Below are 27264 nucleotides of genomic sequence, written 5' to 3'. Positions count from 1 at the left end.
AGTTCTGGAGGCTGGAAGTCCAAGACCAAGATTTCAGCAGAGCTGGTTTCTGGTGACGCATTCTTCTGCACCAGAGGAAGAATGGCTTATAAACGATCACCTTCTCACGGTGGCCTTTTCTCAATGCATACACACAGAAAGACAGAGCTGTAGAGCCTCACCCTTATTTAATCTTAATTATCTCCCTACAGATCAGATCAGATCAGATCAGTCGCTTAGTCATGTCCGATTCTTTGCGACCCCATGAATCGCAGCACGCCAGGCCTCCCTGTCCATTACCAACTCCTGGAGTTCACTCAGACTCATGTCCATCGAGTCAGTGATGCCATCCAGCCATCTCATCCTCTGTCGTCCCCTTCTCCTCTTGCCCCCAATCCCTCCCAGCATCAGAGTCTTTTCCAATGAGTCAACTCTTCGCATGAGGTGGCCAAAGTACTGGAGTTTCAGCCTCAGCATCAGTCCTTCCAATGAACACCCAGGACTGATCTCCCCCAGGATGGACTGGTTGGATCTCCTTGCAGTCCAAGGGACTCTCAAGAGTCTTCTCCAACACCACAGTTCAAAAGCATCAATTCTTCGGCACTCAGCTTTCTTAACAGTCCAACTCTCACATCCATACATGACCATAGGAAAAACCTTGCCTTGACCAGACAGACCTTTGTTGGCAAAGTAATGTCTCTGCTTTTGAATATGCTATCTAGGTTGGTCATAACTTTCCTTCCAAGAAGTAAGCGTCTTTTAATTTCATGGCTGCAGTTACCATCTGCAGTGATTTTGGAGCCCAGAAAAATAAAGTCTGACACTGTTTCCACTGTTTCCCCATCTATTTCCCATGAAGTGGTAGGACCGGATGCCATGATCTTCGTTTTCTGAATGTTGAGCTTTAAGCCAACTTTTTAACTCTCCACTTTCACCTTCATCAAGAGGCTTTTTAGTTCCTCTTCACTTTCTGCCATAAGGGTGGTGTCATCTGCATATCTGAGGTTATTGATATTTCTCCCAGCAATCTTGATTCCAGCTTGTGTTTCTTCCAGTCCAGCATTTCTCATGATGTACTCTGCATAGAAGTTAAATAAACAGGGTGACAATATACAGCCTTGACGTACTCCTTTTCCTATTTGGAACCAGTCTGTTGTTCCATGTCGAATTCTAACTGTTGCTTCCTGACCTGCATACAAATTTCTCAAGAGGCAGATCAGGTGGTCTGGTATTTCCATCTCTTTCAGAATTGTCCACAGTTTATTGTGATCCACACAGTCAAAGGCTTTGGCATAGTCAATAAAGCAGAAATAGATGTTTTTCTGGAACTCTCTTGCTTTTTCCATGATCCAGCGGATGTTGGCAATTTGATCTCTGGTTCCTCTGCCTTTTCTAAAACCAGCTTGAACATCTGCAAGTTCACCGTTCACATATTGCTGAAGCCTGGCTTGGAGAATTTTAAGCATTACTTTACTAGCATGTGAGATGAGTGCAATTGTGCGGTAGTTTGAGCATTCTTTGGCATTGCCTTTCTTTGGGATTGGAATGAAAACTGACTTTTTCCAGTCCTGTGGCCACTGCTGAGTTTTCCAAATTTGCTGGCATATTGAGTGCAGCACTTTCACAGCATCATCTTTCAGGATTTGGAATAGCTCAACTGGAATTCCATCACCTCCACTAGCTTTGTTCGTAGTGATGCTTTCTAAGGCCCACTTGACTTCACATTCCAGGATGTCTGGCTCTAGGTCAGTGATCACACCATCGTGATTATCTGGGTCGTGAAGATCTTTTTGTACAGTTCTTCTGTGTATTCTTGCCATCTCTTCTTAATATCTTCTGCTTCTGTTAGGTCCATACCATTGCTGTCCTTTATCGAGCCCATCTTTGCATGAAATGTTCCTTTGGTATCTCTGATTTTCTTGAAGAGATCTCTAGTCTTTCCCATTCTGTTGTTTTCCTCTGTTTCTTTGCATTGATCGCTGAAGAAGGCTTTCTTATCTCTTCTTGCTATTCTTTGGAACTCTGCATTCAGATGCTTATATCTTTCCTTCTCTTCTTTGCTTTTCGCTTCTCTTCTTTTCACAGCTATTTGTAAGGCCTCCCCAGACAGCCAATTTGCTTTTTTGCATTTCTTTTCCATGGGGATGGTCTTGATCCCTGTCTCCTGTAAAATGTCACAAACCTCATTCCATAGCTCATCAGGCACTCTATCTATCAGATCTAAGCCCTTAAATCTATTTCTCACTTCCCACTATATAATCATAAGAGATTTGATTTAGGTCATACCTGAATGGTCTAGTGGTTTTCCCTACTTTCTTCAATTTAAGTCTGAATTTGGCAATAAGGAGTTCATGGTCTGAGCCACAGTCAGCTCCTGGTCTTGTTTTTGCTGACTGTATAGAGCTTCTCCATCTTTGGCTGCAAATAATATAATCAATCTGATTTCAGTTATCTCCCTGCAGGACCTATCTAAATACCATCACATTGGGGAAGAGGGCTTCAAGACATGAATTTGTGGGGCACACAACTTATCTAATCATGAATTATGCTGTAAAGCAAACCATGTTATTGGAAGTTTCAGTGAACATCTTTAAAGCTTCTATTTGCAACTAATGATATTCGTTTCCTGGTTTATACGAGGGGCTTGTCCATGGCAGAGACACAAGTAAATGCCACTTCCCTCACCAACACTGGAGAATTCATCTTTGAAGGGGGCAGAGGGACAGTGTTGTGGGCTCAGGAGAGGTCCAGCCATCTGTTCAACACATACTACTGATGAGGAAAACCCTCAATTCAGAGTGCATGCCGCTCCAAAGACATTCCTGCAGAGCTGTTAGAGAAGCGGGCTCTGGAGTGGACTTGGGTTTTAATCACTTACAGGCTGTGTGACTTTGGGCAGGTAAGTTACCTCCTCTGAGCAACAGATGACTCATCGTTGCTTTTCAGAGCTGTTTCCTGCCTTCACGCAGGGAAGGGATGGAGACTGATTTAGCCAATACTGATGAGGCAACCAAAGGCAGTAAAGAGGTGAGTGTGGAGGTTTCCACTCGATGAAAAGTAATGAAACTCCAGTATGGCATTAGGCCAATGGGGGGGTGGGGGGCGGTGGTCCTTCCTGAATTCATTCAAATTGTACTCAGTAGGGAACAGGGCTACTGTTAGATGTCAGTCACTATTTTAGAACAATAAGTATACAGAGGTTCGGTTCAGTTCAATTCAGTTGCTCAATCATGTCCAACTCTTTGCAACCCCATGGACTGCAGCATACAAGGCCTCCCTGTCCATCACCAACTCCTGGAGTTTACCTAAACTCATGTCCATTGAGTCGGTGATGGCATCCAACCATCTCATCCTCTGTTGTCCCCTTCTCCTCCTGCCCTCAATCTTTCCCAGCATCAGGGTCTTTTCCATTGAGTTGGCTCTTCACCTTAGGTGGCGAAAGTATTGGAACCTCAGCTCCAGCATCAGTCCTTCCAATGAACACCCAGGACTGATCTCCCCCAGGATGGACTGGTTGGATCTCCTTGCAGTCCAAGGGACTCTTGAGAGTCTTCTCCAACACCACAGTTCAAAAAGCATCAATGCTTCGGCACTCAGGTTTCTTTATAGTCCAACTCTCATACCCATACATGACTACTGGAAAAACCATAGCCTTGACTAGGTATAGAGGTTAAGAGTAGTACTTTGTCTTATCGTGTGGGCACAGCATTTTTTCGATCACTCCTCCCATATTTGAGAAACTTCCTACCTTCTGAGTCCACATCTTTCGAAGAAGTCAGGAATGTGCATCCCCAGACTTCTTTGCACCTGGAGTACAGGCATGTGACCTGGGTTCCACCACTCAGCAGCATCCATGCCAACATTCTCAGAAGAGAGCAGGGGTACAGAGGCAGGCACCATGTGGAATTCAGCAAGGCGGGGGTGGGTTGAGCATGGCAGAGAGATGCCCAGCTTGCAGCAGCAACAGTGACGGTGTCCCACCACAAGGACTCCCTTAGTGGTATGTGCAGAGGGACCTATGCTCTGTGGTAGCCACGCCAGGGTCTCTGCTGGAGCTACCAGGGGTGTAATCTGTGTAGTATTCCTGGCTACATGGCCTCCAAGTCTGACTGATCCTCCGAGAAATTCTGTGAGCTCTTCAATATCATTTTACAAACTCTCTTTCTATATAAACTAGCCAGAGTGGGCACTGATGTTTGCAATTGAAACTTAAAATCAGTATGAAACCAAATAATAGCTGCATCACTAAATGAAGGTCAAGAGAGAAGAAACACGTTTTGGCATATATAAGGGAACTTTTTTAACCCCACTAATATAAAAAAAATTTTTTTTGGCTGTGAGCCTTCTGAGATCTTAGTTTCCTGACCAAGGATTGAACCCATGAGTAGCGAAAACACAAAAAAGTCCTAACCACTGTACTGCCATAGAATCCCTAAAATTTTAAATAAGTAAAATAAATTAAGGCAAATGCCTGCAAAACTTTGATAGTCAAAAGCAGCTGATCATTTGTTCCCAAGGACATCTGGGACCATTGCAGCAGGTAAGGTAAGCAAAGAAATATGGCAATTCTGTCAGCACAAAGTTATATCTGCATACACACACACACACACACACACAAATTCAAGACTCAAAGTTGCATAGATTCAACTTGCATCTGCTAGCACGGAGACCTACTAATTTAGCCTCCTCTGGCCTTGAAGTTCCTGATTTATGAGACAGTTAAAAACCAACCAATTATTTCCCAGTGGGTATTAAGATCATGGATATATAAACAGGACAATTTAATCATTACCTTGATAAACTGGGTCTTAGAGTCTAGCATTGCTAAAGGTTTACACAAAGCCTTTATGTATTTCGCCAAAGTCATTGCAATGCCACAACAGATTAGACTTTAAATAGAGGGCACCCAACAAGAGCTCTTCAAGTCTTATCCTCTGACTTAATCAAAAAATGGAGACGAGGCCATCCTGTGATTGGTTTTCTCAAAAGATGTAAGTCTTAATAATAATTTTGGATGATTTAATAGCATCATTTTTCAGGATTAATGACTGAGAAAATATAGGTGATCTAGGCCTTTCCACAGAGAAGGAGATGGCACCCCACTCTAGTACTCTTGCCTGGAAAATCCCATGGACGGAGGAGCCTGGTGGGCTGCAGTCCATGGGGTCGCTAAGAGTCGGGCACGACTGAGCGACTTCACTTTCACTTTTCACTTTCATGCACTGAAGAAGGAAATGGCAACCCACTCCAGTGTTCTTGCCTGGAGAATCCCAGGGACAGGGAAGCCTGGTGGGCTGCCGTCTATGGGGTCGCACAGAGTCGGACACGACTGAAGTGACTTAGCAACAGAAGCAGCAGGCCTTTCCAAACACTGAATTTCCTAGGTCTTTGGATTTGTCACATACAAATAACATAAAGTCAGGGACCCAGACTGCTTACCCTAAGCCCCCAAATCTTGATTATGGATATCCAGTTATTTATGATATACCTGAAAATCTTTCCAAGTGGACATGGGTTATTTTTGTCTGGACAGCATCCACTCTCATTTCTTCAAGTACTAACATCCCACTTGTCTCTGGAGACTATACGCCCCATACTCAGTTCATGTGTTTTAATAAAGGGGTGGTTTAACCCCTCTCCACGAGTGGGCAATCAGCCTGGCTGCCAGGTTTGGTTGAGAGACTGGCAATCCAGAGCAATGAGATTCAAACCTGGGAATTTTGCTGTAAATTCTGCTATAAAGAAAGAGACACTTTCCACTGGGGCGGCTCAGCTAATGGATAAGCCTGGAGCTTCCACTGGGGTCTTGAGGTCATGAAAGGACAACTGCTCACTTCAGATGAGCGCAGAGCCCCGTGGTGGCAAGTGATCCATTTCTGCTGTCATTGTCTCAGACCTGGGTCCAGCCAAGCTTCTGCCTACACAGTTATAAGAACCAATTAAATTTGATCTAAGTCCCTTGGAATTCAGTTTCTTTCATTCACAACCTGAAGAGTCTGAACAGATACAGATTCTTTTGACTTGAGAGTTTACAAAGATAGCAAATGTGTTAAAGTATTTAAAAGTATTAAAGTATAAAATGAGCTTATACCAGATGTTAACTTCCTGCTCTGAACAACTTCCCAGTCTTACCCACAATCGCCTGCTTGGGAAAATAGTGCTGGAGAAGTCTGTGCACGAGGCAACCCCCAGTGAACCTGGAATGAACAGGCAACCCAAAGGCAGCTAGTATTTTTCCTAGCCAGATTGCAATGGCTGTGTAGTCTGGCTCAGTGAGCTAGACCAATAGGAAACTCTCAGTTATGAGTTTCAGCCAGAAGATTCTGAGCTTCCAGGCTGCAGCCTTATGGGCTGGCCACTGAGGGACCATGAGGAAAATGAAGCAATAGAAGATAGGAGGAGAAGGCAATGGCACCCCACTCCAGTACTCTTGCCTGGAAAATCCCATGGATGGAGGAGCCTGGTGGGCTGCAGTCCATGGGGTTGCTAAGAGTCAGACACGACTGAAGCAACTTAGCAGCAGCAGCAGCAGCAGCAGAAGATAGGAGAGAAAAGGGAAGGGGCCAACTGAACAGAGACCACATAACCTCTGAGAAAGGTCATGACTCCATTCCCAATTTTCCAGTCCTTTGTTTTGGCGCCCAGGAGACTCAGCTGTTCTTTGCTTCACAAGCTCAGAATGCTTTCAAGGGGTAGCGCAGCCCAGTGGTTAGAGAATAAGGTTCCCAAGTGACCACCTGGGTGTGAGTCTGGATTCCCACTGACCATCCACATGCTTAGGACACATTCTCTAAGCCTGTTCCTCCTCAGTGGAATGGGAATAACAACACTCCTTCCACAGGGTAGGGCAGAAGAGTCCATGTGATAATACACTCGGGACAATGTAATGATAGTCATAGTCATTACAATGCGCCCCTTGTACTTGAACTCATTTGAGTGACATCTTATCCTTGACCACTGAGAGGGCCCAAACTAAAGCAACAATTTATTAAGTGATTAACTTGAATAGAAATATATATTTTTACGCAATACATATTGAACTGTCAGCATATGGATATAACTACAGGGGAGATCCTCCTTAATGGAACAACCTGAGCCACGGGTGGCACGTGAAAGGGGCCACGCTGTCTCTGTCCTCATCTGGTCCTGTGCCCTGTTCCTCTTGGGTCCTGCACTGACCCCTCGGGACTAGTTTATTCCTTTGCATGCCTGTGTGCTAAGTCGCTTCAGTTGTGTCCAACTCTGTGTGACCCTAAGGACCGTAGCCTGCCAGACACCTCTGTCGGTGGGATTCTCCAGGCAAGAACACTGGAGTGGGTTGCCATGCCCTCCTCCGGGGGATCTTCCCGACCCAGGGATCGAACCTGTGTCTCTTATGTCAACTTGCATTGGTAGGTGGGTTCTTTACCACTAACGCCATCTGGGAAGCCCTTGCTCCACGTAGCAGGGCTGATATGCCAACTTCTCAGACTACTCCTCCCTCTGCAGCTGCTCAGAGTGCAGCCTCCTCTTCTGCTGCACTTCTACAGCTATTGCCTTGGCTCCACATTCTTGTTGAGCAGGTGCCTGGGGGCAGTGTGTGGATGCTGTAGGAGAGCATCTGTAGCCTGACCTGGCTTTCAGCTAAGCCAAATCCAGAACCTTCTCTCATTACTCAAACCACTGGCCTGAGATTACTTCCTGTTCTGAGTGGGCCCACCCCTTCTGAGGTTGGAAAAAAGTCATCTAGAAGTTGGGGGAGAGGGTTTACTCTTTAACTGTTTTGTCCCTTCTGTGAAAATTACACAAGCAACTGTACAGACTTTGTTCCTTTTCCAAGTAAGTGTGTTTAATCATTCTGCACTGCTGATCTGTGCCTTCCAGCCTTTAAAAAAAAATGAATTTTGCTAAAGAAAGGTGATATAAGTCATCTTTAAAAAAAAAAAAAAAACTCCCTATTTAGAAAAAAAAAATTCTCTATTTCCCCAGAAAAAAAGATTCACAGAAATACTCTTCAAATCTGTTCCCCCAAATGCATTAAGAATGAGAAACACACAGGAGTTCTGAGAAAGGAACAGAAGTTTCATCAGTATTTCTCTAAGGAAAAAAAAAGATAAGGGCCCATCCCAAAGACCCTGGTGTATTTGGTTTTGTAGAAAGAAAGAAAAAGTGAAGTCACTCAGTCATGTCCGACTTTGTGACCCCATGGACTGTAGCCTACCAGGCTCCTCCGTCCATGGGATTTTCCAGGCAAGAGTACTGGAGTGGGGTGCCATTCTTTGCTAAAAGGTAATAATCAAGGAATTGAATCTATCTTCCCAAGGCCTTTCTCCCTGCCTTCTTTTGGTAGAATCAGGATGCAAGTTTTTCAGTACAATTGCTATTCTAAAAATCAGAGGACTGATGAATTCTGACAGCTACAGAAGAGGGCTGGGGGAGAGAAGGGCTAGCACATCCCAGTGTTTCAAGCAAGGGCCATTCCCATGCACAAATAAGCCACATTTTTTACTTTAAAGCCAGTCCCTCAGCTTACAGGCTGATCATGTTCTAAGTTTCTCCCTAACCTGGAATACTTAGACTGTAGGAAGTATTCTCCAAGAACAATGTTCTAAACCCTGCCTGAGGTCACCCTAACAGAGCCATGCTAACCTCAGATTTCCTCAAGAAGCACAGAGTTTTGTCCTGTGGGCCCTGCACGGCCCAGACACAACTTGGACCTTCCTTTATGAAAAGCCATTCAGACCTCCAAATAAGACACAGCACTACCATGCTTCCGACCCTACAGCACTGTCATGGGTGCCAAGATGTCCCTGGTGGCCAGGGCGTGCCCGCCCTCCTGGGGTGCAGGGACTCACTCTGCCCACGCTGACCAGACAAGGGAACGCAGAGGGGTAAGGGCAGGGGCAGGAGGGGTCCTTCCTGTCCCTCCGTCTGGTCCCCACTTGGCCACCAGCTGAGAAGGCAAAAGCAGGAACTTGAGGCCAGCAAGGCGGACCCCAGGGCCACAGACTCACAGGGATGGGGGAGGGAAGGAGAATTCTCTGAGGCCTCAGCTGGCTGATTCCTCCAGCTCGGCCAGGGCTGGCTGTGCTCTTAACTTTCATTTCCACTGTTGGTTGCTAAGTGCTATACATAATGCAAAAGTAAATAGTAACACAGTGTAGTTTGGGAGACACGAAAACACACATCAATCAGCCAAGAAAGAAGAAGAAGGAAAAAAAAACTCTCAAAGTTTCTAGGTTTATTTTTAGATCCTGGTTGACCACATGAGTAACCTAAACGCCCAAAGGAAGAGAAGTTGGGACCGAAAAGTGTAACACAGATACTGCAAGACCTTCGGGTCCATCTTAGCTCATAAAATATGCATCAGTCAAGTCCTCAGGCGTGTTAAGTACCTCACAGGAGTTCCCTGAATAAGATACAACATCCCATGCACTCTACTCTCAAGACTTGCAAGATAAAAAAAAAAAAAACATCTTCCCCAGGGGTCTCCAGACAGTGGAGCAAGTGCAGCACAAAATATTGATAGCCTTTAGTAGAGAATGCAGTTAAATAAAAGTAACTAAAACAGTACTAAAGACATGAGTGTAAATCCATTGAGGATAGGAAAAGTGTGTTACTCACCTTGTATTTCCCATGACACTTGGCATTATCTTTTTTTATTAAAAGATTTGTTTGATGTGGACCAATTTAAAAGTCTTCATTGCTTCTTTTTTTTTAAAGTTTTTTTTAGTTTTTTGGCCGAGCTCCTTGACCAGGGATCTTAGCTCCCTGACCAAGGATCAAACCCACACCCCCTGCACTGGAAGGCGAAGTCTTAACCACTAGACCACCAGGGATGTCCCCTGGCATTGTGTCTGGGACAAAGCAACACACAGTAAATATTTGCTGAAAAAATTAATAGTAATATTGGTCCTGGAAGAGCCTTCATTTCTAAGCAAAACTACCATTATATGACCTTCCTGAGATTCCCTACGTGGTAATCAAACTAGCCAAACACATCTCAAGTTTCAAAGATAAATTTCCTACATGGTAATCAAACTAGCCAAACACATCTCAAGTTTCAAAGATAAATTTATCACTTTAAAGCAGATTTAGAAGGAAGAGCAGAAGAGCTAAGACTCAAAAAAGGAAGAGCAGAAGAGCTAAGACTCAAAAAAAAGAATGAACTATCAGACTAGAAAGCAGGAATAACCCTGAATGAGTCCTGAGATTGTTTGACTGCTTCATATTTAAGATGAGATTTATGTCTGTGGCCCTGCCATCTCTTGGCAATGCAGTAGAGGTGGATGAGAACTCATTAGTGTGGAGCTGCTCAGACTACACCCACGAGCAGTATCGTGATGGTCAAGTTACAAGGCAAAGATCTAGGACCTGAAGGGACCAAGTTATCCTCAGTGTAACTACCAGGTAAATGCAAAATCTTCTTTCCTTAGGAAAGACCCTTCTGATTATAATACCGTTGTTTTAAGTTGAAAAATTAAAAAAGCACAAATAAGAAAAGACACTTGTTTTATGGAAAGTTAAAAAAAATAAACAACATCATTCAATAAAGAGTGCTAGAACATCTTTTATCTTTTCAAATGTTCAAAATTTCAACCTATTAAATGCACTAGAAATATATCCTAAGATATAACCTCACATCAAGTAAAAGTTACTGTACAAAGTGACAATAGCAAAAAAAAAATTTAGATTTGTTATCAAATGAGCAATCATGGAATGCTTAAGTAACCGGTGGTATATCCAGTCAATGGAATAGTATAGGACCAATTACATATTATCTGCAAAGAATATAAAATAAAATGGAATTTCTGGAAAAGGAATTCTCTTTACTCTCAATACTTCACTTCTGACACCAATGTGTGAAGGTTTTTTCCACACCAAGCAATTCTCTAACTCTCTGGGCACCAACTGGGTGTCCTAGTCCTCAACTGCTGCTACTAATGACCCAGAGTGAATGCAGACCCCTCAGGGGAGGGACTCGGTTCCAAAGACTGCTCTCCACTTCAAACAGCAGCTGCAAGTCCTAGGATGTCACCTGCACTCCTGGCCAATCAGCCATAGATCAGGGGTTCCTAGGACCCCCTCCTCAGGTTTAATAATTTGCTAGAAGAGCTCACAGAGCTCAAGAAAACAGTTTACTTATTAGAGTATCAAATTATTAGAAAAACAAAGAACTAAGGAGCAGAAGAGATGCACACCCCAAGGTGCAGGGGAAGAGGTGCGGCGCTTCCAGGCTCTCTCCAAGCATGCCATCCTCCCAGCAGTTTGTGGTGTTTTGCAACCTGGGAGGTTCCAACTGGGAGCAAAGACCAAACATGTATTTCTTATTATATCACAATATCACGGCTTGGAGTATACAGTTAAATTAAAAATAATTTTAAAATTATATACAAACATGACTATGCAACTAAGAAAAATCTCTCCCCGAAATAATGAATGTCCAAATATTAACTTTGCCTTTGACTATATGGATTATTATTTCTTCTTTCTAATGTCCTATAATCTTCGCATTTTATTTCATGATAATGCCTTCCTTTTATAATGATGGGGACTACGGTATGAAGGAAACAGCACCCAAGTTCTGGGGAACATATTCTTTAAGTGCCTGGATTAGAAAACTACAAGGCGCCTTCTTCCTGTTGCTTTCCCCAGAAACTTCAGAGGTCAGACTTGACTTCTGATTCTCACCACTTGCCTTTTCATCTCATATGGAAAAGGCTGTCATATCTTCCAAAGGGTGAGGTGATGGGAACTCAGCATCACAGACTTCCCACATCCCAATCTTTCCCTTCCGACAAGTCACAGAGTAAAATCCCATCAAAGAGCTCTTACTTTAAATATCCTATTAGAAATTTTAGGTCACAAGTCTAAAGAGAAGTGTGTGTGTATCTGTGTGTGTATGTGTGTTTCTGTCTGTACATCTGCTTCCTCCCTCCTTCCCCTGTCTTCAAGGGCCGCAAGACAAACTCCAGGGCAATGAAGCAGCAATCTGCCTCATTCGTCAATTCGGATAAATCTGCTTAGTAAATGATAAATCTATGTATCAAAATAAAATAACAATGCAAAAAAGTGAAAACCAAAAGAACTCCAGCCAGGATGACACTCCAATATTAAATCATTTTAAATAACAACAGATTAAAGTCTATCCCAAAGGGTCACGAAGAGTCAGACACAACTGAGCGACTGAACTGAACTAAAAGTCCATCCCACTTTTCAAACTTGCCATAAAATCCAAATTAATCATCTCAGATCCCTATTGGCAGTATTCCAGGCCCTAATACTGAATCAGGCTAAATATTTCCCTTCCAAGTACATATAACAACCAGATAAGTATCAAAATCCCTTATTACACAGATATATGTCATATATACATTACATAAATGGTAAATTATGTGAATAACCCAAATATCAACTCTACTGCCTTTGAATTATAGGTAATAATACTACAGTTATATCCATAAAAGTGTGAGGGTAAATTAGATTTTTAATTTCAATGCTAGAAAAAGCACACTCAGTGGTGTGTTCACCATTAAAGGAAATTCTCTGAAATGTTTATTAAAACAAAAATCATTTTAGCAAAGAATATAGGGACTTCCCTGGTGGTCCAGTGGCTAAGACTCCAGGGTCCCAATGCAGGGGGCCCGGGTTCGATCCCTGGTGAGGGAACTAGATCCCACACGTCACGACTAAAAGATCCCCAGTGCCACAACTAAGACCCGGCACAGCCAAACAAACAAATAAGTAATTTTTACAAAAAGAATGTAAGGATCTCCCTAATTTATCTCATTAGTATATTTGAGTATTTTTTACTTCTGGTCTGAAACGAAGGTGGTGCACTTGCACCTTGGATATTGAAGAGCAGCCCAAGTGTCCCTGTGAGAAGCTGCACCTCACACTCACACGTGGTGCCCACCTACCCTTCTCAAGCTTCAGAGCAGCCCCAGGAAGCAGGACCCTGCACCGCACAGCTGTTACTAAGATACCAGCTCCAGGCGTACAGCTGGTAAGCGGCAATACTGAGACTGAAGCCAGGTTAATCCAGCTCCGGAGATGGGCTCTGTCCCCTATGGAGCTACAGATTGCCTCTGTATCCCCCTTCTCTTCTACCAAAAATATCTTTGGCCAAGCCTGGCTTGGACAACCTGTGGGAAAAATAACTGGTGTCAACTAACCAAGCAGACAATCAGTACAGACTTTGTTGTTGCTGTTCAGTCGCTGGGCTGTGTCTGACACTTTGCCACCCCACGGACTTCAGCACACCAGGCTTCCCTGTCCTTCACCATTTCCCAGAGTTTGCTCAAACTCATGTCCATTGAGTTGATGATACCATCTAACGTTCATCAGTACAGACTCAGTAATGCTGAATGGAGAAGGTACTGAATTACTGTGTCAATTTTCAAAAAGTTAATTAACCCTCAAATTAGAACCAGAGGAAGGAAGCTATACATGGCCTTCCAATAATGGAAACAGAAAAAATAAACCAATTACATAGTCTGGTGGGGGAAAAAGAAAGGTATACAACAGCCTAAAAATAGGCTACTATTTAATAATGTTATTGCTACTTTAATAATAGCAGATTACCACACATTCTCTTGGAAATGTCACCTAGGCAACCAGAAATACAAAGACAGAGATGTTCGGAAAAATATATGTATATGAATCTGTTTTGCCATCTCTTAAACGCAAATGATTACTATTTTTGTCCAAGAAGAACAAAAATCAGGAGACTAAATGCGGAGAGCGAAAGTAGGAACAGAAGAAAGTTCTGTAAGTAAGTGCCCAATATCAAGTAGAATCATAAAGTATAAAAGTAGGCCTCTATTTGTATGAGCAGTCCTGACCTATGGTCTCAAATTTGGGCCAAGAATCCACTAGGAGTGTTCACTGTATATAAAACAGATAACTAATGCATAGCATGGGGAACTCTGCTCCATGCTTTGTGATGACCTACATGGGAAGACAATCCAAAAAAGAAGGGATATATGTACACACAGAGCTGACCCACTGTGGCTGATTCACTTTGCTGCACAGCAGAAACTAACACGACACTATAAAACAACCACACTCCAGTAAGAAATTGTTTAGCAAAGAGCCTACTAGGCGTGTCAAACACATTCTTTCTATGTCACTGAAATCTCAAGTTTTTACTTCATAAACCAAAGGCAGACTAACACAAAAGAGGGTAGCGTGGCAAACTTTAAAACCCGTTTGGAAGACTATTGTAAGGCTCACTTAACTAGGGGTATGACATGTCCCTGTTTGCCTGGATTACCTAGGACATCGGTGTTTGCGCCTGTTGTTTTGTTATGAACATTAAAAAAGTTGTCCTTGTTCACACTCAAAAGCATCCTGGTGTGAACAATAAATTATATGGTCACTATATTTAGCCCAGACACATTTCTTAACAGTTTAATGATGTGTTAGCTACTAAGTTGGAAACTTAGATTAGTACCAAGAGAATTCTGGAAATAGTATCCCCGGCCTCCACAACACTACCATCTCATTGAAATAGACAGAAATAACTCAAAACAACAGGGAACCAGTGAAACTTGATCATCATGGGTGTAAGGGGAGGCTGTGGCACCTTGGTTCAGATCAGAGACAAGGTAGACAGTGCATCTCCCCGAGGGGACACTCCAGAGGACTAATGGTAAAAGCCACCAGACTTCATGAACACCTACAGCAGAGCAGGCACTGTGCCAAGCATGATACCCACGTGACGTCACTGCATGCCCAGAACAACCCCAGAGGTGAAGAACTATCATTACGCTCATTTTGCAGATGAGATGACTCACCCAAAATGATGCCAGAGAATTCATGCGCCTGCCTCCCGGCACATGTTCTCCACCACTGCGGTGTGGACACACTGCTTCCTGACTGCCCTGCTTTCCCAGGAGTTGATGCAGCAGTCACGTGTTATCAGAGCCATCAGCCGCTCTTTCAGCTCCACAGCAGTGCAAGCCATGGTCCAGCCCTGGCAGAGGGTTGCCAGCTCTGTTAGGGCCCAGAGGTCTCTGTGATTCCAGGAAGGATCCTAGGGAGGAGGCTAGTGAGAAGACAGCAGTGAGGGGTTCGAGAAAGCAGTGAACGCTAGGCTCGCAATAGCAGGGAGCATGACCATCCTAGGCCTGAGGGCCACAGGGGAGGAGTGACTCAAGGCACCCGAAGACAGCGGTAAAGAGAGGCTGTCTGGATGGAGCCATGGCCTTGGGCAACAGGTCAGCCACCCTGCAGCATGAAGCCAACAGGAGGGAACTCAGGAAATAACTTCTCTACCTCCCTCTCCCCTCCCCCTCCCGGGAGTGGCTGGACCCCCCCAGAGACTGAATTACACTAGAAATCAGAAGACAAGGATGGACATTGATACTGGTGATAGAGACCTGCCTCTCAGGGCACAGAGGCAGGTGGATAAGGGAGGAGAGAGACGCAGAGGAGACTAGAGATGGCTAGCCTGCTCACTGTCCTTGTCCATACAGGAGCATCTGCTTCAACTGGCCTGGTCCCTCTTTGGGGGTCAAGAAGATGCCAATAAGTTGGAAGATGCCAATCTAAGCATCTCTGTGACTCCAGGCCAGCTTCATGGACAGATGACCTGTGCAGAGGGTCATGCAAGCCCTATGCTCAGAAGAACCCTGGCTTGGTCTAAGGCTCACTGACACCATCTTGAAATTCTTTATAACTTTTTAACAAGGGCCACCCATTTTCTTTTTGCACTGCATCTCATAAATTGTGTATCCAGTCTTGTGCAAGGCAAACCATTTTCTTCAACTGGTGTGACTAAATTTTCTAAGTATCTCAGTACTTCAGGTATACTATTCAAAGCAAACAAATCCAAAATTAATATTAACTAGAGTAACAGTGTTACAGCAGAATACATAATAACGTGAAGGGACATTTTACTTTCTTTTCCTTTCCTCTTTCTCTTAACTGCAGCCAAAATTTGCTGCCCCCTGGAGAGAAACGCCTCCCCATATTACAGGTACCTCCCCATAACACAGAGGGTCTGTTTGGTAAGTTTGGCTCTTACCCAGCTAAAGTGATCAATACAGACAAACAAACAGAATAATTTACACCCTGGGGTGTGGACTCTCTTGATACAGTCCACTTGATGAGTTATAGTTATCGAATTATCCAGGTAATGGCCAGAGTTACCCTTGACTTCACCCTGTGTGCCTGGTGTACACAGGCCCCAGTTTCGGGCTCAGTATTGAAAACACATGCATAAAAGGCTTGTTGATGGGCTGGCAGCATTTACAAATCACATTTCTAAGCCCATGCCTTCTAAAAACCTAAACCTTGAACCTTTACTCATTCTGCTTCATGTTCCTGAAAGATACTAACATCTGAGCAATTACAATTTTAAAAGCATCCTGCAACCCCAGGTGAGAAGCCAGAACAGGCCCAGAGGCTGCTCTTCTCCCATTCACTTCCTCCAAGGCCACTGGACAGAGCAAAGTACAGAAAACTTCCAGCAAAGGCAGAGCTCAAACTGGATTTTGACAGCCTTTTTCACTCACCCCTTCATTTCAGAAATAAATGATGGCACAGATTCTAAGAATTTTGTTTGCTTTGTCATTTAAAGTTAAAATTTCAATAGATCAAATCAAAAGCACGAATAAGATCCAGGGGGAGGAACCGATAGGAACCAAATCTATGGGCATCGTCACAGAATCAGAGGATCAAGAGTTGCAGTGTACACTTGAGTCTGTTGTGGGGTGCATGGTGGACCCCCTGCTAACGGTGTGTCCACATCCTAGCTGCAGGAACAGGTGGATGTGATCTTATTTGTAAAAAGGGTCTTTGCAGATGTAATAAAGTTGAGGATCTTGAAATAAGATCATCTTGCAAAATGCAAATTAAAACTATAATGAGATGTCACTTCACCACTGTTAGAAGGGGCATCAATAAAAAGACAAGAGATCACAAATGCTCATGTGGATGTGAAGAAACCAAAGGGAACCATTGTATACTATTGGTGGGATTGTAACCTGGAACTCTGGCCATCTGATGAGAAGAGTCAACTCCTTGGAAAAGATCCTGATGCTAGGAAAGATTGAGGGCAGGAGGAGAAGGGGGTCAAAGAGGATGAGATGGTTAGATGGCATCACTGACTCAATGGACATGAATTTAAGAAACTCCAGGAGATAGTGAAGGACAGGGAAGCCTGGCATGCTGCAGTTCATGAAGTCACAAAGGGGTGACATGACTTGGCACCTGAACAATAAACAACAACAACAGCCACTATGGAAAACGAAATGAAAGATCTTCCAAAATTAAAAATAGAACTACCATACGATCCAGCAATTTCATTTCTGGGGATAAATCCAAAGAAAATGAAAATACTAACTCAGAAAGGTATCTGCAACCCCATGTTCACAGCAACATTATTTACAATAGCCAAGACAAGGAAACAACCTATTCAACTGATAATGAATGGATAAAGAAGCTGTGGTATATATACACAGTGGAATATTACTCAGCCATCAAAAGGAGAAAAATCCTACCATTTGCAACAACATGGATGGACCTTGAAGGCATTATGCTAAATAAAATGTCAGACAAAGACAAATATTATATATCACTTACACGTGAAATCCAAAAACAAACACATTTTTTTAAACCCCACAAAACTCATAGAAAAAGAGATCAGATTTGTGGTTTCCAGAGGCAGAGGATGGGGGGAGAAGGAATTGGAGGAAGACGGTCCAAAGGTACAAACTTCCACTTACAAGATAAGTAGGGCAGGATGTACACAGTATGATGCTGGGTGATGTATGGGAAAGACGTTAAACAAAAATAAATCCTAAGAGTTCTCATCACAAGGGGAAGCATGTTTCTCTTTTCTTCTTTCTTTTAATTCTATCTATATGAGATGATGGATGCTAGCTGAACCTCTCTGGTGACCATTTCACACTACATGTAAATGCAACCATCCTGCTGTACGTATGTACACCTTAAATTTACAGTGATGTATGTCCGCATTTTTCAATAAAACTGGGAGAAACAAATTATCTAGAATTACTATCCAGGTGGCCCTAAATGCAATGACAAATGTCCTTATAAGGGACACACAGAGGAGAGGAGGGGGCCAGGCGATCATGGAGGCAGAAGCAGAGGTGATGCAGTTTCAAACCAAGAAATGCCAAAAGCCACCAGAAACGAGAAGAAAGCAACACGCTCTCCTCCAGAGCCTCTGGAAAAAACCTGGCGCTGCTGATAACTTGATGTCAGACCTCTGGCCTCCAAAACGGTGAGAAAATGAAGTTCTATTATTTTAAGCCGCCCAGTTTGTGGTAATTTGTTATAGAGGCCACAGGAAACTCATACAAGCCCTCAGCCACCTCTCTCACCGTGGCCTCAGCCTCGCAACCTCGGGGAATGGAAAATATGAGGCCTTGCAAAGCAGCCGGCTGTTTTCACAGTGAGCCTAGTTCTGGCCCCAGAATAGGTCTTTTCCCCAGCGCAGTACTTCGCATATTTGGAAACCATAATAATCAGGCTCCCACAGAGCTTTTTCTGGCTAGACAGCCCCTCAAGTCATGCCCCAGGAGAGACGGGCTCACCCCCACCCCACTCCCATCCCCCGAGCTAGACTCTGCCCTCTGCACCCTCCGGCCAGAATAGCAGGGAGGGAACTACCACCTCCCTTATCCTCAACACTCTTTCTTCCAATGAGGCTGAAATCTCATTAATGTTTAAGTAGTCAGGTTACACTGTCAACTCTTTTGAAGCCTTCAGTTAAAAGTAAAACAAAACAAACTTGTGTCTTTTTCACGTGTGTTTCAAGGACATATTGTCACCCCCATCAACTGCACAGAAAGCTAATCATATTTATTACTGAAACATAACCAATCACCTATGAAACCTATCTACAAAATACATGTTGTTATTTAGGAAAAGAAAGGCGGGGAGGTGATTTCTGAGCAATCACTCTACATTTTGACAGTTGAGCAAATCAGATTATTATCAAAGAATCAAAACACACAGGATTCTGAAAACCCTAACATTTCAGGACCAACTGGATGTACAGAAGAAAAACACATCCATGGGTTGAAATCCCAGCTCCACAACTCACTAGCTACCAATCTAGAATAGTTCCCTCAGCCTCTTGATGCTCCCTTACCTGTAAAGGATAACCGTAATGCTCCCTGGTGCTGAATTCCCTCTGCTTTGTCCCTCCAGATCCACCTTCCTCCCTTCTCCACTCTGCTCTCAGCCCTGAGAGGCTGATTGCTATGAAAAAGGTAGTCCTCGCATTTCCAGCCCTCTGGCTTCTGGATGGTTTGGCCAATCGGACACCAGCAATGCGGAGAAAAGAGTGGCTGGGACTTACTCACCTGGTGCCTCCCGGCCAGGCCACAGCAGTTTCTGGAATTGCTGTATTTTGCTGAAAAGCAATCCCAGAAACTGCTCTTTCACGTCACCCTTTCAGGGCTGGGTAGTAAAGGCCTGCACACTTGTCTAGCCATTCTATAGGATTTCCCTTAACGTAACCCACAACTTTCCGAACACAGTGGTCCCCTCTTATCCATGGGGAATACGTTCCAAGACCCCAGTGGATGCCTAAAACCACAATAATCCTGAACCCTATATTTACTATGATTTTTCCTGTACATACATAGCTATTCAGTTCAGTCATACATACATAAATAGCTATGGTAAAGTTTAATTTATGTTAGGCACAGTAAGAGATTAACAAGGACAAATAAAATAGAACAGCTATAATAATATACTGTAATAAAATTATGTGAGTGTGCTCTCTTCCCCTCTCTCAAAATATCTTATTGTACAAATCTGATGCGTTTTCCATTTTAACTAAGCATTTATCACGCACTGATGCCATAACTTTTGCTGTTTGAGGTACGACAGCAAAAACATACACACTAACATATATGAAACAGACAGCCAGTGGGAATTCGCTCTGTGACTCAGGGAACTCAACTGGGCCTCTGTGACAACCTAGAGGGGTGGGCTGGGGGGGGAGGTGGGAAGGAGGCTCAAGAGGGAGTGGACATACGTATCCCTATGACTGGTCCGTGTTGATGTACCGCAGAAACCAACACAATATTGCAATTACCCTTCAATTAAGAATAAATAAATTTTTAAAAACTAGCATGAATTCCTTCTTCACAATGTCATGGATAGAAGATTCATCTTACCATAAATCCCACCAACCTTAGCATAAGATTTTTTTCTTTCCTTGTTAAGTCAAGAACCTTCACCTCCCATTTAAAGGAAGCACTTCCAGCTTATCTTTGGCATACCCGAATTCCCAGCATCATTACTGTTGCATTTTAGGGCCGTTTTTAAAGACAATGGGTGACTTGCATACAAGCACCAAGATACCATGACAGTGGACCTTCTTAATGACCAATGAACGGGATTCTCTGGACAAAGGGATTCGCCTTGTCTTGGACAGGGTTGGAGCAGGACAATGTGAGATTTCATCACAACACTCAGAACATCTTGTCATTTGAATTATTTCCAGAATTTTCCACTTAATATATTCAGACCACGGTTGACCACCAGTAACTGAACCCTTAGAAAGCAAAACCGAGGTTAAGCAGGGACTACGACTATAGTCCCTTCATTTAGGTTTTTTCAGTTACACCTTTTTTGTTGTCGTTGGCTGTGCTCTGCAGCTTGCAGGATCTTAGTTCCCCAATCAGGGATCAAACCTATGACCCCGGCAGTGGCAGCGAAGAGTCTTAACCACTGGACTGCAGGGAAGTCGCCAGTTATATACGCTTTTGAGTCTGTCATCTGCTGCGCAGCAGGACTCTGGCTGATCAACCTTTTATAGGGTTTATGTTCATAGCAGCATCACTCAAAATAGCCAGAAGACAGAAGTCATACATGTGTCCCTTGACAGAAAAATGGATAAACAAATGTGGTATATCCATACAATGGAATATTATTCAGCTTTAAAAAGAAGGGAAATTCTGACACATGCTACAATATGAGTGAATCCTGAAGACACGTTAAGTGAAATAAGGTAGTCACAAAGGGACAAAGGTTGTATAATTTCACTTCTATAATGCATCTGAAGTGGTCAAATCCATAGAAACAGAAAGCAGAACGAAGGGTGGTGGCCAGGGACTAGTGGGCAGGTAGAAAGGAAAAGCTTTTGTATAACAGGTGTGGAGTTTCCGTTTGGGAAAATGAAAAATTTCTGGAGATGCACACTGGTTGCAGTTGCACTTAATGCCACAAAACTATACACTTAAAAATGGTTAAAATGGTACACTTTATGTTCTGTGTTTTAATCATAATTTTAAAATGTATTTAAGAAATATTGCTCACCTATTGCGCAAACTACACGGGGATACACAAACGGGAAGATTACTGTCCCCATCAAGGGGGCGTAGCTCCTGTACCTCCCCGCCACATACCCCTTCTTCCAGCAATTTGTTCCCTTGTTATCTCTTGCACTTTCAAGCTGGAATGCAAATTCCTTCAAGATAGGGGACTAGCTCATATTCAGCTGAATCTCTAGAACCTAACAAAAAGTTGCACAGAAAAACTCCTCAAAAATATTAATCAAATCGGATAACTGAGTAAATATCTAGCCAAAGATGTCTATGTTCTTTTCTTCTTGAGTCTTCCAGCCAGCTAGTACTTAACATTTCTTGACATTATCTACCTATATTTTCAGAAATGAAAAGAATAGAGTTTCAGGCTAAACTCATTTTAAATTGTCACAAATGACCCTACTAAGTGCATCAATTATGGGTTTCAAATCAGAACTCCTTTGTTTGCCAGCCATGTATCCTCCAGCAAGCTACTGAGTGCCCCTTAGCCTACTTCCCTCATCAGTTAAGCGGGAATGCTGACACTACTGTAAGTGAACGTCTATTGGTTTTCAATCCAAACTTTATGGCTCAATCTTCTGGAGCCAGTATAACAATGTTCTGCTGGAGAAACACCCTTGCTCCTACTTCTTAGCCTATGGCTCAGCAATGAAACCTGTAACCAAGCCCAAGCCCTAGACTGGTGTGGAACTCCAGCCACAAAAACAGGCATGGGACTCAATCAAAGCCAATGGCCACAGTCTGCCACTGTGAGGAATGCTGGGATATTCAATCATAGTGATAGAGAGGGATGGTGAGGACCAAGCCTGGCTGTCATTACTGCCTAATCCCACACCCTGACAGACATCACTAATTGACCACAGCACTCTTTCCTACTGAGCCTGGACCCAATCTTGGATTCCTCTTCACCCCAGCTCTCCGGGCAGCCACGACCAATCTATCAAAGATGACAGGCAAAATGAAGCCAACTGTCTTAGCTTGAGACTAGCAGCTGGCAGTTTTTCTGTAAAGAACTGTGTAGTAAGTATTTTAGGTGTGGTCTCCACTATATATTCTTCTTTGTGTTTTGATGTGTTTTAAACCCTTTAAAAACCTTAAAAAGCATTTTTAGATCTTTCAGTTTACAAAAACCCCTGCTCTGGAGCCATGAAATCAGACTCTGGGGCTATCCCAGAGATCCACACGCTCTCTTATCTCACTCTGCAGGGCTCCTGGAAGCTCAGTCCAGGAGCGCTTGGAAATGCCGCCTCAGTCAGAAGCACACCCACAGAACCCACTGAATTGTCTGAAAAGTACAGAGGAGCTTTGATGACAGGAGAGTTTCTGTTCTCATCATACCAATCCCAGAGCAGGCTGACACCCACTCTCTGGGGGGAAGCTACACTTCCAGGAAGGGCTCCCAAGCCCATGCATGTAGCAACCTTCATTCTACCTTCAGGACCTATTTCATTGCACACCTCTCAGATAGCCGAACCCCCATTCCTCACAGCCAACCTGAGGAAAGTAAGGAAAGAGCTCAAATGACTACATTTCTCCATTGTTAGTCTGACCCCTTACAATTAAAAAAAAATCTCTGAAATTGTTCCACAAGAGTCTACCACATTTCTTTTGACCAGCCTTTGAGTCCCTTGGACTGCAAGGAGATCAAACCAGTCCATCCTAAAGGAAATCAAACCTGAATATTCATTGGAAGAACTGATGCTGAAGCTGAAACTCCAATACTTTGGCACCTGATGTGAAGAGCCAACTCACTGGAAAAGACCCTGATGCTGGGAAAGATTGAAAGCAGGAGGAGAAGGGGATGACAGAGGATGAGACGGTGTCATCATCGACTCAATAGACATGGGTTTGAGTAAGCTCTGGGAATTGGTGAAGGACAGGGAAGGCTGACATGCTGAAGTCCATGGGATCGCAAAGAGTCAGACACAACTAAGCGACTGAACTTTGATTCCTTAATATTTTCCAAAGTTTTTTTTTTTTAATTGCAGAGTAATATATATAAAGACTGGTTTGGTCTTCCTCTCTATTATTTTCCACGTTTGCTTCTGGCTTTGTGCATGCCTGCTAAGTCGCTTCAGTCATGTCTGACTCTGCAACCCCATGGACTGTAGCCTGCCAGGCTCCTCTGTCCATGGGATTCTCCAGGCAAGAAGACGAGTGGGTGGCCATTCCCTTCTCCAGGGGATCTTCCTGACCCAGGGATTGTCTCCTCTGTTTCCTGTACCGGCAGGTGGATTCTTTTACTACTAGCGCCACCTGGGAAGCTAGGAACTTTGGTTGACTGATGTTCATTTATTCATCCAACAATTACTTATATAATAACAATCCACTTGTCCAGGCACTTGCAGCTTGGGAAGATCTATGTAGATGATGCAGAGTGATAAGAGGGGTACGTGTATGGTGCGATTGCAGCATGAAACAAGGGTAGTTCGGTCAGCTGGGGAGGAGGCGGGTACCCAGAGGTCTGCTGGAAGGTAATGTCACTGCAGCTGAGCAGGGAAGAATGCATAGGAGTTGACCAGACGAAAAAGGATGGGAAGATGGCAGGTGTTGAGACTCAGTGACTTGAGTCAAGGCTACACACAGGGAGGCTTGGGAGATGAAGGTGGCAAGGAGACAAGTGTACAGTCACAAAGGTCTTGAAGTCCAAACTCTACCCTGAAAACCACAGAAAACCTCTGAAGGAATTAGGCTGCGTGACTGGCTTAGATTTTTGTTTTCAAAGCAAGTCTTCTTTTTTTAGAAATTCATTTATTTATTTTAATTAGAGGCTAATTACTTTACAATTTTGTGGTGGTTTTTGCCATACATTGACATGAATCAGCCATGGGTGTACATGTGTCCCCCATCCCAAACCCCCCCTTCCCCATCCCATCCCTCTGGGTTGTCCCAGTGCACCAGTTTTGAGTGCCCTGTTTCGTGCATTGAACTTGGACTGGTGATCTCTTTCACATATGGTAATATACATGTTTCAATGCTATTCTCTCAAATCCTCCCACTCTCGCCTTCCCCCACAGAGTTCAAAAGTCTGTTCTTTATATCTGTGTCTCTTTTGCTGTCTCCTGTATAGGGTCATTCAAAGCAAGTTTTCTAGTTGCAATTTAGAGAATCGATTGAAGCAAAAGTGTCCTGATTTGGAGCAAGAAGCCCAGTGTGAAGGCAACTGGAGCAATTCAGGCAAGAGGTGGTGAAGTTATAAACTAAATCAGTGACAATAAGAACTGACAGAAAGCAGCAGACATCAACAAATGTAATAAGAGTAATGAGTTCAAACTTCATAAGTCAACTATATACTTCAATATAATATATATAATTTAAAATTTAAAAAAACCATCTCATCCTCTGTCACCCCATTCTCCTCCTGCCCTCAATCTTTCCCAGCATCAGGGTCTCTTCCAGTGAGCAGGCTCTTTGCATCACATGGCCAAAGTACTGGAGCTTCAACTTCAGCATCAGTCCTTCCAATGAATATTCAGGGTTGATTTCCTTTAGGATTGACTGGTTTGATCTCCTTGAGTCCCGGGGACTCTCAAGAGTCTTCTCCAGCACCACAATTCGAAAGGATCAATTCTTCGGTGCTCAGCCTTCTTTATGGTCCAACTCTCAAATCCATACTTGACTAGTGGAAAAACCATTGCTTTGACTATATGGACCTTTGTCAGCAAAGCAATGTCTGTGCTTTTTAGTATGCGTCCACCTCACATCACAGATCAGGAAACACAGAGAGATTAAGCAAGGAGCCCACAGCCTGAGAGCTATTCATGTCCCAACCAGAATTCATATCCCGCAGTCTGGCTGCAAAGTCCACACTCCTCACAGCCCATTCTCCTAAGCACATTTAAAGAGAGAGAATATTCAGGATGGGTGCTGAGTGACTGAAATGGGCAGATTTCAAGGCAATCTCCAGAGGTCTGGCTTGGGTATCTTTGAACATTTGGATTTCAGCTTCTTAAGCCTCTTCTTCTGAAGGAAACCCCATCCCCAAGTCTGTAATTAGCCCTCGCTAGCCTGACCTGGACATCCACACTACCCCCTTTGCCATACTATCCATTTCTCTTCTGCTGTGGCCTTGCACACCACATCAGACCCTAGAACATCATTTCCCAGCTGGACAGAAAAACCTCACAAGCCTTTCCAATCAAGTCTGAGAAACCAGGACAGCAAAGTCTGCTCTTGGCAATACAGAGGCTTAGGTCTATCATTTTCAAATCAGCAAGAACTGGGAAAACTTTGAGCAAGCCTGTGCGGTTTCCTTCTCTGCGAGTGAGACCTCGGCAGCCCTGGTTCTGTGTTTCGCACCGGCTGCCGGACGGAGCAGAATAAGTATCATTATTTGGGTCTTGCACTCAACAACAGAAGCGCACGCGCCGGGCCTGCAGCCCCAGACAGACCCGCAGGAAGAAAGCGGCCCTGCGGGGAGACCAGCAGACAGCCAAATAGCTTTCATTTCTCCAGGCATGAAAGTTAAAGCAAGCATCTGCAGCAAGAAACTTGTGTATTTCCTGCGGACAGGGAGACCTCCTGCCCCTCCCGGCTGATACAACCCACTTTGCACATCCTGCTTCTCTGGGAGCTAAAAATAAATTGGTATGCACTGAAAAACACTCAAACACATCTCCCCAGCACACCCCTTCCCGAGTCTCCGAGGGCAAGAGACACAAATCCTTCAGGTCCTGAGTCCACAATGCAGACCACTTCCTCATCGGGGTTCCCTGGCGCCTTCTGGTGGTTCCTAAAGCCCCCTCTGCAGGAGCCCACCCCTCGTACCCGCCCACTGCGGCTTCGGAGGGCCGACTCTGAGGCTCCCCCCGGAATCCGCGAGTGCCCGCGACCCCCACCTCTTCCCCCGACCCCCGGAAGGATGCTTCTGGTGTCCTGGGCCACCAGGCGCACGAACGCCCCCTTCCGACCCAGCGCGCCCCCATCCTGCCTGCCCTGCGCGCCTCTGCGCTTCCCTTAGCAAAGTTGGTCTCTCCTTTCCTGCCACTCTCCTCGGGGTCTTTGGTTTAGTTCTATCTTCCCTCGGAGGCATTGAGTGGAGGACAGGGGAACTGACAGAATGAGCTGCACCCGGGAAGGGCAGCGGGGACCAGGTGCCCAGGACCGCGCGCCCCTCGCGCCCACCCCTGCGCCCGCCGCGCCCCGAGAGCGTCGGCTCCCGCGGCGGCTGCTCTTGGCGCCCTCGGCCCTGCACACCCGCCCGGCTGCAACTCCGGCTCCGCTCCAGCTCCCGAGAAGCGGAGGGAAGGCGCTGCGACTCACCGCCTCGGCCGCTCCCGGCGTCTGTGTCGCCGCGGGTGAGGCGGCGGCGGCAGCGCCTTCCCTCCGCCCGCCTCCCCCTGGACCGCGCCACCGCCCGCCGCGCCCCCCTCCCCAGCCTCCCTCGCCGCCTCCCTTGTAGCGGCCGCCGACACCCCCCCCCACCTCCACACACACACACACATACACACACACGCACACACACACACACACGCACACACACACTGCTGCCCCCCAGGCAGCCTCTCCAGGGTGGGCAGCCGGCTGGGATGCAGGGGGCCAAGCCGAGGCGCGCGTGGGGTTTGCAGGTGCAGTGGACACCCCTATTTTCTTGGGTGCAGCCGCTAGACTTATCCCCGTTGTACTCCCTACTCCTAGCCCGCTGCCGAGCTTCCAGCCAGGCTTCTAGCCAGGCTACACTGATTCTTTCCAAGGGACGCCATTTGTTTGCCTGTTTGGGCCATGGGAAGGTCAGGTTCAACACAGAGCATCTTCTGGGCGTCGACCGGGAGATCCTCGGGTCTCCGCCACGCAGAGGTTAAGTTCAAGGGAGCCTTAGAAGGACAAACCCACAAGGTGGTGATGGGCCACCTTGCCTAACCAGTGTTTTTTCTCTACCAGAACTCAACAAAAAGGTGGAAAGGACATCTAAGGGATCTCTTCCTCACGATGTTCCCCCCACCTCCTGTAGCCCACCAGAGAATGTCACCAAATCGTCCATCTCCACTGGAGA

The 27264-nt window shown here is 44.8% G+C and overlaps 1 protein-coding gene across 2 annotated transcripts in view; it reads right to left on the bottom strand.

The window, feature by feature from the left end:
• NCALD (neurocalcin delta) overlaps nt 1-26633 on the bottom strand; it is a 468302-nt gene extending 441669 nt beyond the window's left edge. Inside the window, exon 1 of one of the 2 annotated variants that reach the window (XM_061439258.1) lies at nt 26535-26633. The gene's annotated coding sequence lies outside the window, so the exon portion shown is untranslated. The remainder of the gene's footprint in view (nt 1-26534) is intronic. The other variant, XM_061439257.1, reaches the window with a different exon arrangement.
• Nucleotides 26634-27264: the final 631 nt, after the last annotated feature.

Source organism: Bos javanicus, chromosome 14, assembly GCF_032452875.1.
Source record: "Bos javanicus breed banteng chromosome 14, ARS-OSU_banteng_1.0, whole genome shotgun sequence".
In the NCBI taxonomy this organism is placed as follows: Eukaryota; Metazoa; Chordata; class Mammalia; order Artiodactyla; family Bovidae; genus Bos; species Bos javanicus.
The sequence above is the reverse complement of the archived record's forward strand: the minus strand, read 5'-3'. Positions and strand labels throughout refer to the sequence as shown.